Genomic DNA, 16455 nt, shown 5'->3' with positions numbered 1-16455 from the left:
ATAAAATTTTGGGACTATTACCTCCAAAAGGGCCCTTTACCACATCAACAGCCCCATAGAAAGCAGTTGTGCCAAAAATAGATCCCTTAAATAAAATAAAGAATAACATTAACATGGTGTCTACAAGTTTTGCCACCAAAACAATGTTTCACAATATTAGTATCCCAACTATTTCCAAAAATGCAGTAGTGTGGCATTCTGCTTTCACATTTCCACATTTTACAGGTGATTGACTAGTTCTTTTGTTCTTTAATTGTTCACGACCTTGTTAATTTGGTGGAGAAAGAGTAACAGCTAGCTGAAAGATAAAATGGTAAAAGGCTAAAACACATTACTATATTCCATTGTAGAGAAAATTTTTTGCCTTTAGTTGTTCAGTGAAGAAGTGAAATGTCTGAGAATGTATTTCTTAATGGTCATAACAGTGACCTGGAGTCTCAGTGCTAGACAAAAAAAAATGATGGGCAGACTTTTTAATTGTTTTTGTCTCTCTGCTTAACCCAAGTGGCCTTTTAAAGTCCAGTCTGTGAAAGGAATCTTGAGGGTTTGAGGAAACCCATAACTCAGTGATTAAGGAGAGATCTATGATTAGTGTGAATTTGTTATTTTTTCATTCTTCTTTATAATATTTAGGGCTTAGTTTTGCCTGGCTATATGTTGATAAACTCCTGGCCCTGAAAGCCCAGCAACATTCTTCTATTTTTGTCCCCTGTCACATGCAATTCCTTGTCAATTTGTCTCATGGTCTGGAGTATATGAACCAAAAGCTAGTTCTCTGTTCACTGTAATCCAGCGAGATTTGAATGATTTCAAGGTGGCCTTGTGTTCCTGAGGATAGATGTCTGTGTTTCGTGTGTCCTCACAGTCCCCTGGGTCATTCTTAAATCCCTCGTCTCCTCCAAGAATGGGCAGTTTATAAATCAGGTGAGGTATGCAGTCCTCGATAACCTGTAAATCCTGTACCTTGTAAATCTTGCAGCTGAGAGCAAGGCAGCTCTGTGTGAAGCCATATAAAATACAAAGTAATCTAGGAGGCAGATTTAATTCTTTGATGTACAGTTGGCATCACATTTAATGCAAAACCATCTATGGAGTCTCAGCCCTGGGAGAGAAATGAGAGAAAGCTGTGAGTCATTTGCATATTCAAATTGCATGGTCTGACAGATCTGCTGACAGGACCAAGCTATTAATGGGTTTCCAGCACTGTCTAGAAATGGATACACAGCATTTATATTTTATTCCTTAGTTTGTTATGATACTTTAACAACCTGTGAATTACCTAAGCCCCACTTTGAAAGTAAAATTATTATACGTCTTTCCCGAATCACTGGTCTTGTTTATTGGAAAGGGATTAGGAACAGCTAGTGTCTGATTTCACAGCAGGTTGTACTTCAGTGCTTCCAGTGCTGGCTGTTTCTGGACAGCCCTTTGATCTCTGTCCTGTATAAACCAGTTCAGCCTGTGGCCCATAGTGACTTACTATGGAAACAGAGCAAGATTTGAGTCTGTGTGTCTTGTAGCTGTACAAATCGTCAGCATTTCTAGGATTTATCATTTCACATAAGGAAGGAGTTTGTCTCACAGGTGGAGAAACATGTAAGGTTGGACAAATTTTCAGTCTTATACCATAAATATTGTAAAATGCTATCATTTTAATTTAATGAAAAATTCTTTGGAATACAAATGTGAAGACATCACTACAGGAGATCTGCTTCAGAGTAACAGGCACTGGCTCATCAAGGTATGAAGACATTAATGTTATGGGAGAGGACAGATGCTTTGAGGACCAGATTTGTCAGTGGCACAGATCTGCCAGGATCTGTGAATCACATTTGAAAAATCTAAAATCACTCATGGCCTATACATTAAGAAAAAATGTTTTCTAGGTTCATTTCATGCCAGACATATGGAATAAGTCTGGCATGAAATGTCTTTGTGAATAAAATCAAAATTGTTTATGCTATTTATATTGTTTAGCTTATGATTGTTTAGCAGAAGCAGCTTAGCATGATGTCCAAAACTAACAAGGGAAGTTCCAAGGAAATATTCTGTGTACATGAGTTTTACACTGTACTTTAAATACTCATTTTCTAATCATTTCTTAATCACGGGGGTTAACACTGGAGAATGTAATTATTATTGGCAGCACAGATCACTATTAGCAAAATTACATCCTTACTTATTATCATATTACTATAGATGCATTATTATTACAGAATAACCTTTATTTACCCACTAACAAAAAGCAATTTTAGCAATTGATTTGAACATTCTAATTCAGTGAAAATATCTCAATTCACTTTATGAACAACCCAGTAGCCAGGTAACAGGATAGCTCACATGTATCAACGTACTCTTAATGTTATTCAAACGAATTCCTTAAATGAATTCCTGTATTTCTGCATAGCTAAATGGCCATGGTAAGATTAACCTGGAGAGAAAATCTGATTCTCTTGAATAGGTGTTGAATCTGTACTTTATGTCCTGTGGTTACAGCAATGCACAATACTTAGAATGTGCTAAGTGTGAAGCTTTGGCTGACTTTTTCTTGAACACAGGCTGCAGAGTGAAAATACTCTCTAGTTTTAGAGATTCGGAAAGCTTAGTGGTGCCTTTTATATGGGGTGTATCTCGCATTGCTGTGCACTGGTCTTTAATGCATGAAACAGTGTTCTGCTGATAGAAAAGTACTTTATGCTATGTATCATTTTTGTATCCGATTGTTGAGGCGCCTCCTAAGAATAGAACAGGATATGTTCAGGCAGCTGTAGTATTAGGATTAGGGCAATACACAATTGCTGTGAATATAGAAAAAAACGGCTTGTTCCAAAAATTCTAAATGTTGAAAAGGAAGTAGATAAGAAAAGCCTGTCTTAACTGTAGGACTAAGGGAAAAGTTTAGAGAACTCTAGGAAACCAGTAAACAAAGTAACTATGTGTAAAGAAAGGCTGAAAAGGCAACCGTGGGTCACACAAGCAGGTTCACAAACTGCCGGCTTGCAGGTGTTCATGATTGCCACAGCACACAGTTTACAGTACTTACTTCCAGGGAGCAAGAGGGAATGGATTCAGGAAAACAATTGTAGCAATCTCAGTAAAGCCACAGAGACTTAGGAGAGAAAATATCTTCTGTTGGGCAGTGGAAATAAAAAAGACATTGAAGCAGAGCCTAGCTCATATACAGGGAAGTTTCTAAAGTATAAATGCAACTTCTGTGTAGTTTTTGATAGAAGTAAAGAAATATTATGGGTTATTTGATGTGAGTTATAAGCCATAAACCACCAGTGAATATAGCCAAGCTTGCTGTCAGACATACTTTGAGGCTGTAATCCTATTGTTCTGAATCTTTGCAGGGTACTCAGCAAGACAGGGAAACAAAAGCTAACAAAACTGAACTGTGCACACACAGCTTGGCAGACAGGACCCCAGAACAGTGCTACTGCATGCAAGTGAATCATCTTTGCATTGCTTGCATGGCTCTCCTTGGCATGGTCAGGATATAGGAGATAGGTGTGCTTGCATAGACTTCAAGTGTGAAGTTTGGTTATTTTAACCTGCACTGCCAACAATTCGGAAATCTGACTTTTCCACTAAAGTCAATGAGATTGGCAGTTCTTTATGAAGAAGGGAGCATCATTTACTTTTTAGTTTTTGTGAAGGGGAGTATGTTAAAAAAAAGAGCAACATTTTACATCTGCAATAATTGCTGGGAAGTATTTAAACAGTCTTTCATTGCAGCTCTCTAACTAACAGGCATTATGAATATAGAATGATTGACATTCCTTCAGGTAAACATGCAGACATTATGCAAAGGGAAGCACTGCCTTGTGATACAATACCCAGCACTGATGGTGTGTACTATGTGTACTAATCTACAGCCTTACAAGCAATTTGTCTGAAAATAAGGGCTTTTCCTAATAAGAACTTGTAAGGCATCCTTGTCAGCAGTGACAACTTCTCTGAACGATGTCTTAGACTTTTGTTTTATTGCCAAAATTAATTTAGCAAATATATGAAATAAATGAAGGTGCGCAGGACACAATCTGGTCAAAGAAAACAAGAAACGGGAGTCCAGACTTGAAAGATATTTAATCTAGCTTTTAGTCATGGAAAAGAATTATAAATAAAATTAATACATGGTTTACTACAAAGAAGCTATTTTTTTTACTGGTTTTTTTTTTTTGCCATTAGCTTTCATTATATTGTTTGCTACTTATTTCAATGCAAGATACCACCCACACCACCCTTAATTCAGCATACCATAACTCTGTATGTCTACAATTTGATTTATTGTTATTATCCTAAGATTGCCTGGGTTGAAAAAAGCTGTTCAGGAAAATATAGCTGGAAATGTTGTCAAAATTTCATTACTAGTTTCTGTTGAAGGAAAACATTATTCAGAGCCAGACTGTAAAGTTCATTTCAATCCTTAAGCATTTTTTTAATGCCAGTTAAAACCAACAGACCAAAGAAAAAATATTTTTACCTCTGCTGCCAGGTAACCCAGAGAACAGATATGACGCTGTTTTACTCCTCCCAATGTGCATAAGGGCCAAGATGCTTTTCCCAAAAGCATCATAAATTTCTTGGAACTCATCAGCTTTGCTGGTCACCGTACTGAGGGCCCTTCAGGACAGCTAGGTTGCTGGATTTCTTACTCAGCTGCAGATGTTTTCTCAAAGGCAGGGAACTAATATCACCTAAATGGCTCTACTATTCCAGTACATTGCTTGAACATCACTTGCACAAGGAAGGTTCTGAGATTAAAGTAGATCCACAGACATATTGGAAGAGAAAATATTTGATTGTGAATTGTGAAAAGAAGTCTTTTAGCCTTAATATCATCATCACTCACAGTCATCCACAACTGCAGTGAAAGCAATTACATACAATGTCTATTAGTCTCTTTCTAATTTCATTTATCATAGTGTGCTATTTAGGGTTACAACTGTTCCATGTTTCATCAGATTATTAATTGGTTTCTACCTAAAATTGTTTAGATTTCTTTCCACAGTGTTTTCAGCCACTGAGAAGCTATCAGGGAGTATAAGGAGACCAAAATAATCATTTCCATGTAATTTTCCTTGCTTTTGTTAATACATGATTTTGTTATAATACTGGAAAATTTTGTTAATTCTTTGTAATCTCAGGGCCTGCAGCATTCAACAGCAGGAATAGGTAATCACCAACAGTTTCTTTTGCAACTTTCTTTATGTACTTCTTTCAAATGGCTGTTTAAACTTAACAGTCCTGATCCCTAAAATCAATGCACAATTAAATTGCTTTCATTCTGAGTTACACATTATAAACCTTGATAAAATGTTCTTGAAGTAGGATACTCTTCACTCTAAGAGAAAGTAGCATATTTTTTCCTTATTTATTTCCATTTCCTCAATTCCTAGTCTTTGATTTATTAATTATAACAGTTTGCAGTATTAATCAGTTATTTTTCAGTGTCTCATATATAGCAAGGAACTTCTATTAAGAACTTTAAAAATGTCTAAATAAATTTTAGCTACCTGGTTTACCTTAGACCTTTCATTCTTAAATCTTTAATTATACTCAGATAAGAAATGCTCAAGCCAGAACTAAGATTTGTAATTTGTTTCATGTGGGCTAGACATTGACACAATAGTCTTATCTTAGTGGCAGTAGAACTGTTTTTTAAACATGAATAATTGCCTGGTTACTAGCCAGAAAAGTTCTTTTGATATCTAAAAAAGTGTTGTACATGGGGAAATTGGAACAATGGCTGAATACTGATTACAACTATACCTGAATTTTCCCACAATTTTGATTAGAAACCAGAAAATAAAGGATAATTCTTCTAGGCCTACTACAGATATAGTGGCATGAATATAACTTTCAAAACACTGTTTCCTCCCCTCACATCATTTAAGAATATTGTTTTAAGTGAGTAGATATTCCCTCATTAATATAGTAGTTCTACTTTAGAATGTAACTATTTTATATTCCCTGTCTGCTTCAAATGAAATTCCACTTCCTGAATGTTCTAAGTGATATTACATAGGTATTGCATTAAAGCATAAGAGCGTTTAATGAAACATTTTATTTGTATTTCATACATTGCATGGAGCTACTTCTGGCGCCTAATGGAATATCAGAGGAAATGTACTTGAACTTTTATCTTGACATTCCAAGTTGTGTATAGCTGAAAACAAGCTGCAGCCAAGTATTTTCTTGTATTTTATTATTGATTTTTTCACAATTAATGAACAAGTAGTATACCTTAGACCAGTGATGGACATCCTTTTCATGTTACACTCTTCATACTTACAAAATAATGCTTAATGTAAAGAGAGCAGGGACAGCTGACACTAAGATGGAGTCTGTTAAACGCTGCCTGACCAAGTGGGCTGGGGGAGGAGGCCCTTTGTGGATAGGGGCAGCCTCACACCCCCTTCAACCACTTCAATATCTGCTGGAGGAACAATACAGAAGGGTATAAGGAATCCATGAGGTTCCTGGAATGCATTGCTGCTAAATTCCTTCTCCAAGTGATAGAGGAGCCAACAAAGTGAGGAGCTATGCTGGACCTTGCTCTCATCAGCAAAGAAGCTCTGGTGGGAATGTGAAGCTCAAGGGCAGCCTGGACTGCAGGGACCTTGAAAAGATCTTTAGGGCAGATAGGAGCTCACTCTCCTGGACTTCAGGAGACCAGGGTTTATCCTTTTCAGTGATCTGCTTGGGAGAATATAATGAAAATAAGGCTTGGAGGGAAGAGGGGCCAAGAAAGATGATTAATGTGCAAGGATTTTCTCCTCCAGGCTCAATAGCAATGTATCCCCATGAGTCGGAAATCCAGAAAAGGAGCCAAGAGAACTGCATGTATAAGGAGCTTCTTACAAAAATCAAGAGAAGGAAGTGTAAAGAATGTGGAAAAGGTGATGGGCCACTTAGAATGAGTATGGGAACATTGTCTGTGTGCAGAGATATGATGAGGAAGGCTAAGGTCAATGTGGAATTCAGTGTTGCAAGGGATGTCAAGTATATTAGTATCAAAAGGAAGATTAAAGAAAATATGGGCCTGATGATGAATCAGATGGGTACCTGGTGGTGAAGAACACAGAAAAGGAAGAGTTACTGAATTTCTTCTTTGCTTAAGGAAGAGTTACTGAATTTCTTCTTTGCTTTAGTCTTTGCTGCTAAGGCCATCCCTAGGAACCCCAGACATGGAGGCAAGTCTGCAGAAAAAGACATTCCCTTGAGAAGGAGGTTTGGGTTGGGCAAATGACGCTTGCAGAATCATAGAATCATTCAGTTTGGAAAAAGACCTCTAAGATCATTGAATTTAATTATTAACCCAGCCACACTCTGTTCACAACAAAACCATATCCCCAAGAGCTGCACCCACACTCCTTTTGAACACTTCCAGAGGTGATGATTTCACCCCTTTCCCAGGCAGTCTGAACATCCTTTCAGAAATTCCTCCTAATATCAGATCTAAATCTCCCCTGGTGAGGAGAGGCTATTTTACCTTGTTCTACCAGTTGTCACCTGTGAGAAGTCAGATTGACTCCTGCCTTACCACAATTTCCTTTCAGGCTGCTGTAGAGAGTGATAGGATCTCCCCTGAATCCCCCTTTTGAAGGATGTGCAAAACCCTCCTGGATGCAATCCTGTGCAACCCGTTCCTGGTGAATGTGCTTTAGCAGGAAGGTTGGACTAGATAATCTCCAGGGATTCCTTCCCACCCCAACCATTCTCTGTGTCTATGATTCTTATTCTCTAAAACTAGATTTTTATTAAAAAAAAAAAAAAAAAAAAAAAAAAAAAAAAAAAATCATGAGGAAAATTTCTATTTAATATTCATAGCAGACACTGGTCGCTAAGTGCCAGTACATGCATAACCACAAGTTTATGCTCAAATTCCATAATAAAGATGATGTAACTAAATATTATTGCAATAGTCTGCTGCTCTCTTGCTGTGCTGGGAGTTAAATAATAATGAAAACAAATGGGTTCCTTTTTCTGTAAAGAGCCTTGATAATGTCTCTCGTGGTAGACACTTAAATGTACACTTGGTAGACACTTAAAATTCTATACACTTCATGTATAGTGCACACTTCAAATTCTATAACCTGTTTTATACAACCTTCTCTCAAGAAAATGGCTGAGTTCCTGCTCAATAGCATTAAAAACATCTGAAATAGCTTTTCAGTTTAAGTATCTGAAATTATTTTACTTCCCAGGACATTAAATATTTGTGGCTTAAAAGCATTAAACTTTATTTGGATCATCTGTTAAAGAAGAGCACTGTTCTTTTAAGTATCTGGGAACTGCCCAAGGTAAAACTGATCAGTTCTGCAGTGCTTATTATCAATGTGGAACTGCCTCAGCTGAGTGTTTCAAGAAGGCTAAAGGTGGCAAAGCCAATAGTGAATGTAGTGATTGCAAATGCACAGGTAATGTTCCAAGAATGACCCACGATTTAAACACTAGATTTGACAGAACAACTTTCAGTCACTTTAATTACCATGCTAAGGAAGTAAGCTGTGTGGCTTGTGTAACATATGGGGACTCAATACTACCTTTGTAGGATTGTGTAAATTGAATGGTTCATGGCCATAAACCTGAAAGGTAGAGCTCATGTAAATTGTACTTGCTAGGCTTAGTACAAAATGTGCTGTTGTTAATTGGAAAAAGCTAGTTAAAATGGCATAAACCCCTAAGATTGAAGTAATGGTTCTTCAAAGTTGAATTTGGCTCCAGAAGAATAAATGAACTTATTAGAAATCACTGCCACTGATAGGGACAAGATAAAATAAATCTGAACTTCCCAACTGGTGCATGTATTCAAAGGTGTTAATAACTTATTTTGCAAATCTATTCAAATAGCATCCAAAAGGCATAAGATAATGTACATGATAATGAAATGTATTCCTGACATAATTGCTCAATTTTCTAATAAAGAAGGGAAATACCTCAGCATGCATACCATCAACTAATACCAGGAAAGGGAAGCAAAGGTAGCAGCATATCTGTCACCGAGGTAGCAGCACAATATTAAGATTTTGCAGGTGCTGAAACAGTTCTTCTCCATCTCATTTGTGTATGATGTCTTTTGTTAGTTACATTGTGAAAAAAAAAAGTATTCTTCTCTCCAAAAATGGAGCTGAAGATACTATCAAAGGTAAATTTCATGCTCTTTAGGAGGAAAAATTTCGTATTCATATTCTTAAGAGGTTCATCATAGATAAGAATTCTGGAAAGGCATGTCTTTGCAGTGCAAGGTGCTTCTGTTAGACTGAATGAAAGATATTTGCACAGTCCTTGTTCAAGAATTGTTCTTTCAGAATAGCTGCTAATTCAGAGCTAATTCAGAGGCTCAGTTAAAGACTAACAATAGGAAACACTGCTCAGAGTTCTGGATTCTGACAAGTGAAGTTGGTTGACTCACTGATGGAGCCTTAGCTTTGTAGTTTTCTTTCCTGTTCTATCTTGTGACATGGTTTCCTCTCCCAACTATGCTATAAAAATATTTTTTTGTTTTTTACCCTTAGAAGTGTCCTGTTAGCTACAAAGAAACTTGGAAGAGCCATTTTGGTTTATTTCATAAATTAATACTGTGCTATCAAGTCTCTGCATATTACATATCATTAGGCAGTGCGGTTATTTTTAACAAATTATTTTCTTTAAAAATCATGAGAAGGTTTCCCATAAATTCTCTACCACACCTGCAATATCAAGAAAGGCTATTTTGCCTTGTACATGGAGGACCATCATTCTGATGATGTATGCCTTATAAGGGTCTCTTTCCTATGATGAATAACACCAGGCAGTATTGCTGAAATGATGGATGACATAAAGAGCTATTGCTCTGATGATGTATTCTAGTAAGGGGACAGTTTTTATGTAAAATATATAATAAGAGCAAGTTTCTTGGGGTTATTTATCATCACAGCAATAATAGCCAATGCTGTGTTCTCCATTGGTAGCATTGGTCTGACAGGACATAGGATGAAATAGAATCTCTTTACAGATGTGGTCACTATACTATTTTACTACATAAAATAAGGTTGGAATGAGAAAAGTTAAACCATGTTTCTTGGTTTTGTTCTAGTTTTGAAAGCAAGCCTCCTTGAAACTATAGATCTGTAAAAAAATAGATACAATTGGTAATAAATGTGCTTCCTGTGACTTCAAAATGAAGCATTGTCTAGAATATGCAAATTAATCATGATTTCTGTAGACAAAATGATACTTCTGACACTGCAGGTCTAATTACAGAACATATTTCACTGTGACAATATGTAGAATGTAGCAGGTTTTTGTTGCTCATGACTCTACTAACCCATGAATTAAATATGGGCCATGGGGGCTAAATGTCAGTGATGGCATGAAGGATTTATAGTTTCAGCCATGGGACCTTGTTACTTTGTATATATATGCATTTAGCTTTCATATGGAATATTTTGCCAAATGTTTGCAATAACATGTTTAAAGTTATTAGACAAATCAAAATGTGAAACTTGATGTGTAGGTGCTTACATTCCAGCATTGCAATGTAATTATCAGGCAGACTGAACTAAGATGTGAGCCTGCAGGGACTACATTTGCATAATGTTACAGTGATAATGAGAAGCACAGATGTAAAGTCATAGCTCATAACTCAAGTGATAATCATGAAAATCAGCTTCTTTATGCGACTTTCACATTTGAGAAAGAATGAAAAACTTAGCTGGGAATTACACTATATATCTTGGTCACTAGGACATCCGTACTACGTTAGACAGGGTGCTTCATTGATTTTTATAATACTTAATTCAGAATTATGAAATGGTGCAACACAGAAGCAAAAACTGCTGATCATGAAGAAATGAGACAGAAAAAAGTTGATTTTTACAACTCACTGCTACTTTATGCCTTGCAGATTAGGCTTTCTCACACACAAATGCAATTTTCAGTTTTAGTCAAAAGTGATGCTATGACCTGGAAATAAATAATAAATTCATTGCATAGTAAGTAAAATATACTTTTTCAAATAAGGTCAAGTAAGTTTTTAGTCTCTAAAGATTGTCTTTCAGAGGACAGATTAAGAAAGTGGCATATTATTTGTCTTGTATACCACAATATAATCTGTAACAGGGGTTTCAACATTCATTTACCTCCATCTACTTTTGAGACAAGTATATCTGATATTTTAAATTCAGGGGATTATTTTTGTGAGCACTAAATGAAACACAGATCTTTCCTCAATTTCAATAGATAAAGTGATAAGGTCCCAAAAGACCTGTGCAAATACAGTGCTGTAAAAATACCTAGAATTATCTATGATGAAGCAGCCAGTAAATTATGTCTGTCAGGGCTGATTATGGGCTGTAGCTTTGGAACATATGTTATTAATTTTATATAAATTATTATGTAATTCTTGATTCAAAGTCCAGGAACCCCACCAGAAATCCTTAGGTAATTCCAGTTGGGTGATTTCACTGTCAAGAATGCTCAGAAAACCTTGGAAATTTTGGAGAAAAAATGAATTAATCCAGATTCTCATGGGACTAGTTTGTGTGAAAAATCTTTTTCCTGAGCAAAGATTAATGCATAGAATCTTTTTTATAAACTAGAGTGATAAAGAGGACAAAGAAATACGGGATTGAAACTACTGAACCAAGCAGAACGGAGATAAAACTCACAGTGAAGAGCTAAAATGCTACTGGCACTAACCCGTGCCATAACTATACCTGAGATTTACACTGCCAAGAGGAACAGTTACTTTTATAAAAATGAACAATTCTGGCTTGTTTTTGTTCACAAATCATCTTTTCTATCATCACACTCAGTGGTAAATGCTTTTTAATAAGGACAGGTGGTTAAAACCTCAAAGTTTATGGCCTTACGTATGGTCCACGTACACGATCCAATGTCTATGGTCTTGTAGGACTTGGTGCAATGAAAACCTGAAGGAGAAATAACTCCTGGACACATTAATAGAGTCAAGAAGATAGAAGTGAGGATGAGTATTTTATATATATTCCCAGATGTCGTTGTCAGCCTATCAGGCCATGAGATTGCAAAAATTCTTTCTGTTGCTGAGGCAAGTTGTAGTTCTTTAAACTGTGAATGGGCAACGTAATCTAAAAGATCCTTTGAAGATCATCTGAGGGATAACCTAAAATACTATTTATTACACCATTTTGTAAAGACACGGATTGCAAAGATTTTGGAATGTCGTTCTGCCTTGAATAATTCAGAATAAATGAAAAGCAAGGACTTTCAAACATCTGTGGTAGAAAAGACATTACCAAAAGTTTTCTGAAATCCTGGAGTACTTACTGCTTGATCATGCACTTTTGAAATTACCTCAATTCACCATGTGCGTATTCAAGTAACACTAGTCTGTGTGATCTAGATACAAGTACAAACTGTTTTAAAGTACTTTTTAAAATGTTCCTAAATTTTACCACACCCAAATTATTTATAGATGCTCTTCATATGATTTACCAGCTATAAAACATTACCTGAAATCAGATTTTCTAAAAATAAATCAAAAGAGGCATATTTATCACATTAAGTGCTAAGCTTGTAACATCAGTTTTTTGCTTGAATTTTCATCTATAAGCATTTAAACCATAAAAAAATCACATTCATTTATGTATAAATTCTTCCAGTGATTACACTGCAGAACTAATAATTGATGTTAAATGATTTAAGAAAGTACCTAATAAGTCTATCCACAAAACCTTGTGGAGCTAAACTCTTTTTTATTCCAGTAGTTGAAAACGAATGTTTTTATGAAATATTTGAACCCTCCCATAAATATTAAAGAAGACTTTATAGAAGAATAATTTGAGATAAAACTTTGGTTCCTGTGGAGACATCTCCTCAGTCTGCTAAGGGCTCAGTAAAGGGTTTATCTAGTTAGGTACAAGTTACATCAAAACCTAATACATTGAAGATCAGTTATTGCTCTTGTTAAAATCTTATGTCCAATTGTCCAATGCAAGAGTATGGAAATATTTTACCTTCAAATCTTTGTTAAAAAGTAACAGCACTACATCAGGTTGATATTTAACTTGTTAGTAGGATATCAAGTGATCCACTTAGATGTTGAGAACCTTCTTTTCATTTAAGGTATATGGTGATATACAGCTATATAATCACAATTGCATAATAACTGTTGTTTTAATGAGAATTATGAAAAGATGTATGCGTCCCATTGTCTGCAACATAAAAATACTTGCTTCAGTTGTTTGGAAATCTTATTCCCTATTTACTTAATATGGACTACTTATAAAAGCAAGGTGGAGATTTGTTAATGCTTCTTATCAGCCCTTGCAAAGTGGAAAAAAAGTAAAGCTTTATATAAGAAAGGTACTTTAAACTTCTGTTTTGTTCAGTCATGTTTAAAGAATTTTTCCATCTGTAAAACTGAACACAATATTGCTGACTTTTAAATCTCTGAGCACAAATTTCAATATAAAAGCTTTTCATTTCCCTTTAAAATTAATCCTTAAATATCTAGCTGCCATACCTTGGCAATAGCAAAAAAGTCTTGTGTTAACCCTTCCTAGACAGAAAGAAAAAAAAATACTTTTTAAAATTTTTTAATTCTATTCACAAATTTTTTTTTTTTTACCATTTTAATTAAAGGATCAAGATTATTTGGTCTAATTTCTGGATAATTAGACACAATCCAATAATTTCAAGTTTTCTTTTTCTGCATTTTCTATTTAATTTTCAAAACAGAAGTCCAACGATATTTAGTTCTGTAGTTACTTATTATAATGTATTACATAAAGCATGTGGCTGCATATTTAACCTTAACCTCTTTTTATCATTTAGGAAAGACTACAATTATATTTTAGCCTGTTCATTCTGGGAAATAATCTGCTTCCCACTAAACAAGGGGTTGTAGGCTGCTTATAGGCACTAGCATGGATGATTAATTGAACACCCAGCAACTACTGACTGGATAATATAAGATGATTTGTGAAAACTGGAATTGCCTGTCCCTGCTGTTGTGTATTCTGAATAGCTCTTACTGGCATTTGGAAGTTTGAGAAGTCATTCGATTTTGTGTGAATGGTTTTGTCACTTACAGTGAGCTTACATCAGCCTGCTGGAATTGATGCTGTTAAGCTTTCCTTCAACCATGTTAAGCATTATTGTCCCTAACATATCTTGTCTCATTGAAACAAACAATAAATGAATTGTAAATGTCTCCTGGACTGAGACTTCACAAAAGGGTACATTCAAATTCCTTGATGCCTTCTCATCAAAATAAAAGAGTTCACCTGGAGGAGAATGACAAGGAGACAGGATCAATTATCTTTTACTTTTTACTCGGTCCATTCAAAAGTAGATTATTTTTGCAGATTAGAGCCACTATTGAAATTCTCTCTTAGGATTTTTTGTAAACCCTTTCTTTGTTTGATGATAATTTTGATATTTTTGCTTTTTGATTCACACAGTGTGAAATCTTGTGCAATCCACTCCATCCAGCAAACATTAGTTGTATGTTACTTAGTCAACAATGAACCTTAAAAGAAATTGCAATATAGAAATGTGCTAATTTCCTGCTAGAATGAACATTGGGTTGTAGAGAATAAAAGTAAAAATGTCCTTATCTTTTTCAGTTCTTAGTTGACTAAGAAATCTGACACTGAAGAAATCTCTTCCTGAAGGACTACACCCCATGGAAAATGCTGGACAGTTCGTGAAAGCCAGGCCACACAGAACCACATCATACAGGTCTCCTGTGTGAAGGACCCCAGGCAGGAACCAGGGAGGAGTGTGAAGAAGAAAAATCATCAGAGATTAAGGTTATTGGACTGATCACAGCCCATATTTCTCATCCTTTGCTCCACTTGAGGGGAGGAGGCAGAAGAGTTAGGAATGAGCTGAGTTTGGGAGGAAGAGGCAGGGGGAATATGTGTGGGGAAGGTGGTTTAAATTTTGTGTTGATTTCTCACTATACCACTACATTATTTATTGGCACTAAATTCAGTTAATATTCCTGAGTTCATGTTGTTCAGGACAGTAATTGATTGATAAGTGATCTTTCCCTGATCCTTATTTTGGCCTACAAGATTTTCCTAATGATTCCTTCTGTCCTGTTGAGAAACGGGAGGCTTGATGGATACCTGGAAGCCAGACAAGGGCAAAAAGGGGAGCTCTGTGTTGTAAGTTGTTTTAAAAAAATAAAAATTGTGAGGATTCATAATCTAGCATTATCTCTTTTCGTAGGTCTAGGTATTAATCTGATCAATTCCTAGATGTCTTAGCTTCAGTCATCTTCAGGAATTCAATGGGGGCTGTATTTCTGCTTTTCTGTAGTGTATGGCTCTTAGTTCTATGGTATATTTGTCTCATCTATCAAGAAGTGCCATGAGAGAGAAAAGCACAATTTCTGCTTAAATAAAACTGTCACTTATAATAGCAAGCATGTGGCCAACGGGGAAAAAAAGGAAAAAAGGAAAAAAAAAAAGCAAATGAAATATAAATAGATGAACTAAAATGGAAATCAATATCAAAGGCGTTCTGATTAGATAAAAGCTGATGAGCTGTGAAGACAAATCATTTAATTAGCTCCTATTTTTAGGAATACCTTCCAAACAAACATAGTGATTAGACAAAAGATCTTCTCTACAGGGGAATGCCAAAAAACCAAGGAAAAAATTTGTTTTTGAATCTGCAGAAAATCTCATGCTGCAGAAATATTGATTGTTCTAAAAATTATTTAAATTTATATGCCAGTACTTGGAGATAAATTATATGGGAAATATAAAATTAATACAAATCTCTTAGAACTTGTATGCATCTCAAATCTAACAATCAGGAAGAATCATTCACAGAATAGCAGGATATTCTGAGTTGGAAGGGATCCAAAAGATCATTGAGTCCAATTCCTAAATATTCGTTCTTTTAGGGACTTTCCATCATATTTTGGGTTTAAAGGATTTAGCCACATACAACTAATCGGATTTTTCTGGCTGGAAATGGATGTTATTGATGCTATTTCCAGCTGTGAGTACTTTAAATTCAGGATATGCAATGAAATAAATTTCATATTTATGAAATCACATGGATGAAGTTCAAGCTATTTAACTGCTAATATTTTGGTTTTCTATTTCTTATAATATGAAGTGCAGATAGACACTTGGCTTGTTCTATTTCATAAATTTAAGCAATGATTCAACACAAGCAGTATGTGTGTTTAATAAACTTTGTATCTCTTTAGAGCTCTTCAGTTTGAGCAGGTTGCATGCTGCGAGTAAATTATTGAGAAATCCAAGCATGAATTTCTTCTTTCTGATGTCTGCACACTCAGCATTGGCAACACTTGAATATATTGTGGATAAATTTATAAATTCAATGCCATACTATAAGCTTATGTACTTGAATGAATCTGAAGTGCATGAAAGGTGATTAACAATATAATTTTAATGCATCAGCCTAGATAAACAGTAAATTGAAGCTGTGTCTGTGTTA

At 35.5% G+C, this 16455-nt stretch overlaps 1 long non-coding RNA gene across 1 annotated transcript in view; it reads left to right on the top strand.

Annotated features, from left to right (window-relative positions):
• Positions 1-1555: 1555 nt before the first annotated feature.
• LOC141725422 (uncharacterized) overlaps positions 1556-16455 on the top strand; it is a 37946-nt gene continuing 23046 nt past the window's right edge. The window contains exons 1-2 of the long non-coding RNA XR_012577271.1: positions 1556-1741; positions 14601-14786. This is a non-coding gene — a long non-coding RNA (uncharacterized LOC141725422). The remainder of the gene's footprint in view (positions 1742-14600; positions 14787-16455) is intronic.

This window comes from Zonotrichia albicollis, chromosome 1, assembly GCF_047830755.1.
Source record: "Zonotrichia albicollis isolate bZonAlb1 chromosome 1, bZonAlb1.hap1, whole genome shotgun sequence".
Classification (NCBI taxonomy): domain Eukaryota; kingdom Metazoa; phylum Chordata; class Aves; order Passeriformes; family Passerellidae; genus Zonotrichia; species Zonotrichia albicollis.
The sequence above is the reverse complement of the archived record's forward strand: the minus strand, read 5'-3'. Positions and strand labels throughout refer to the sequence as shown.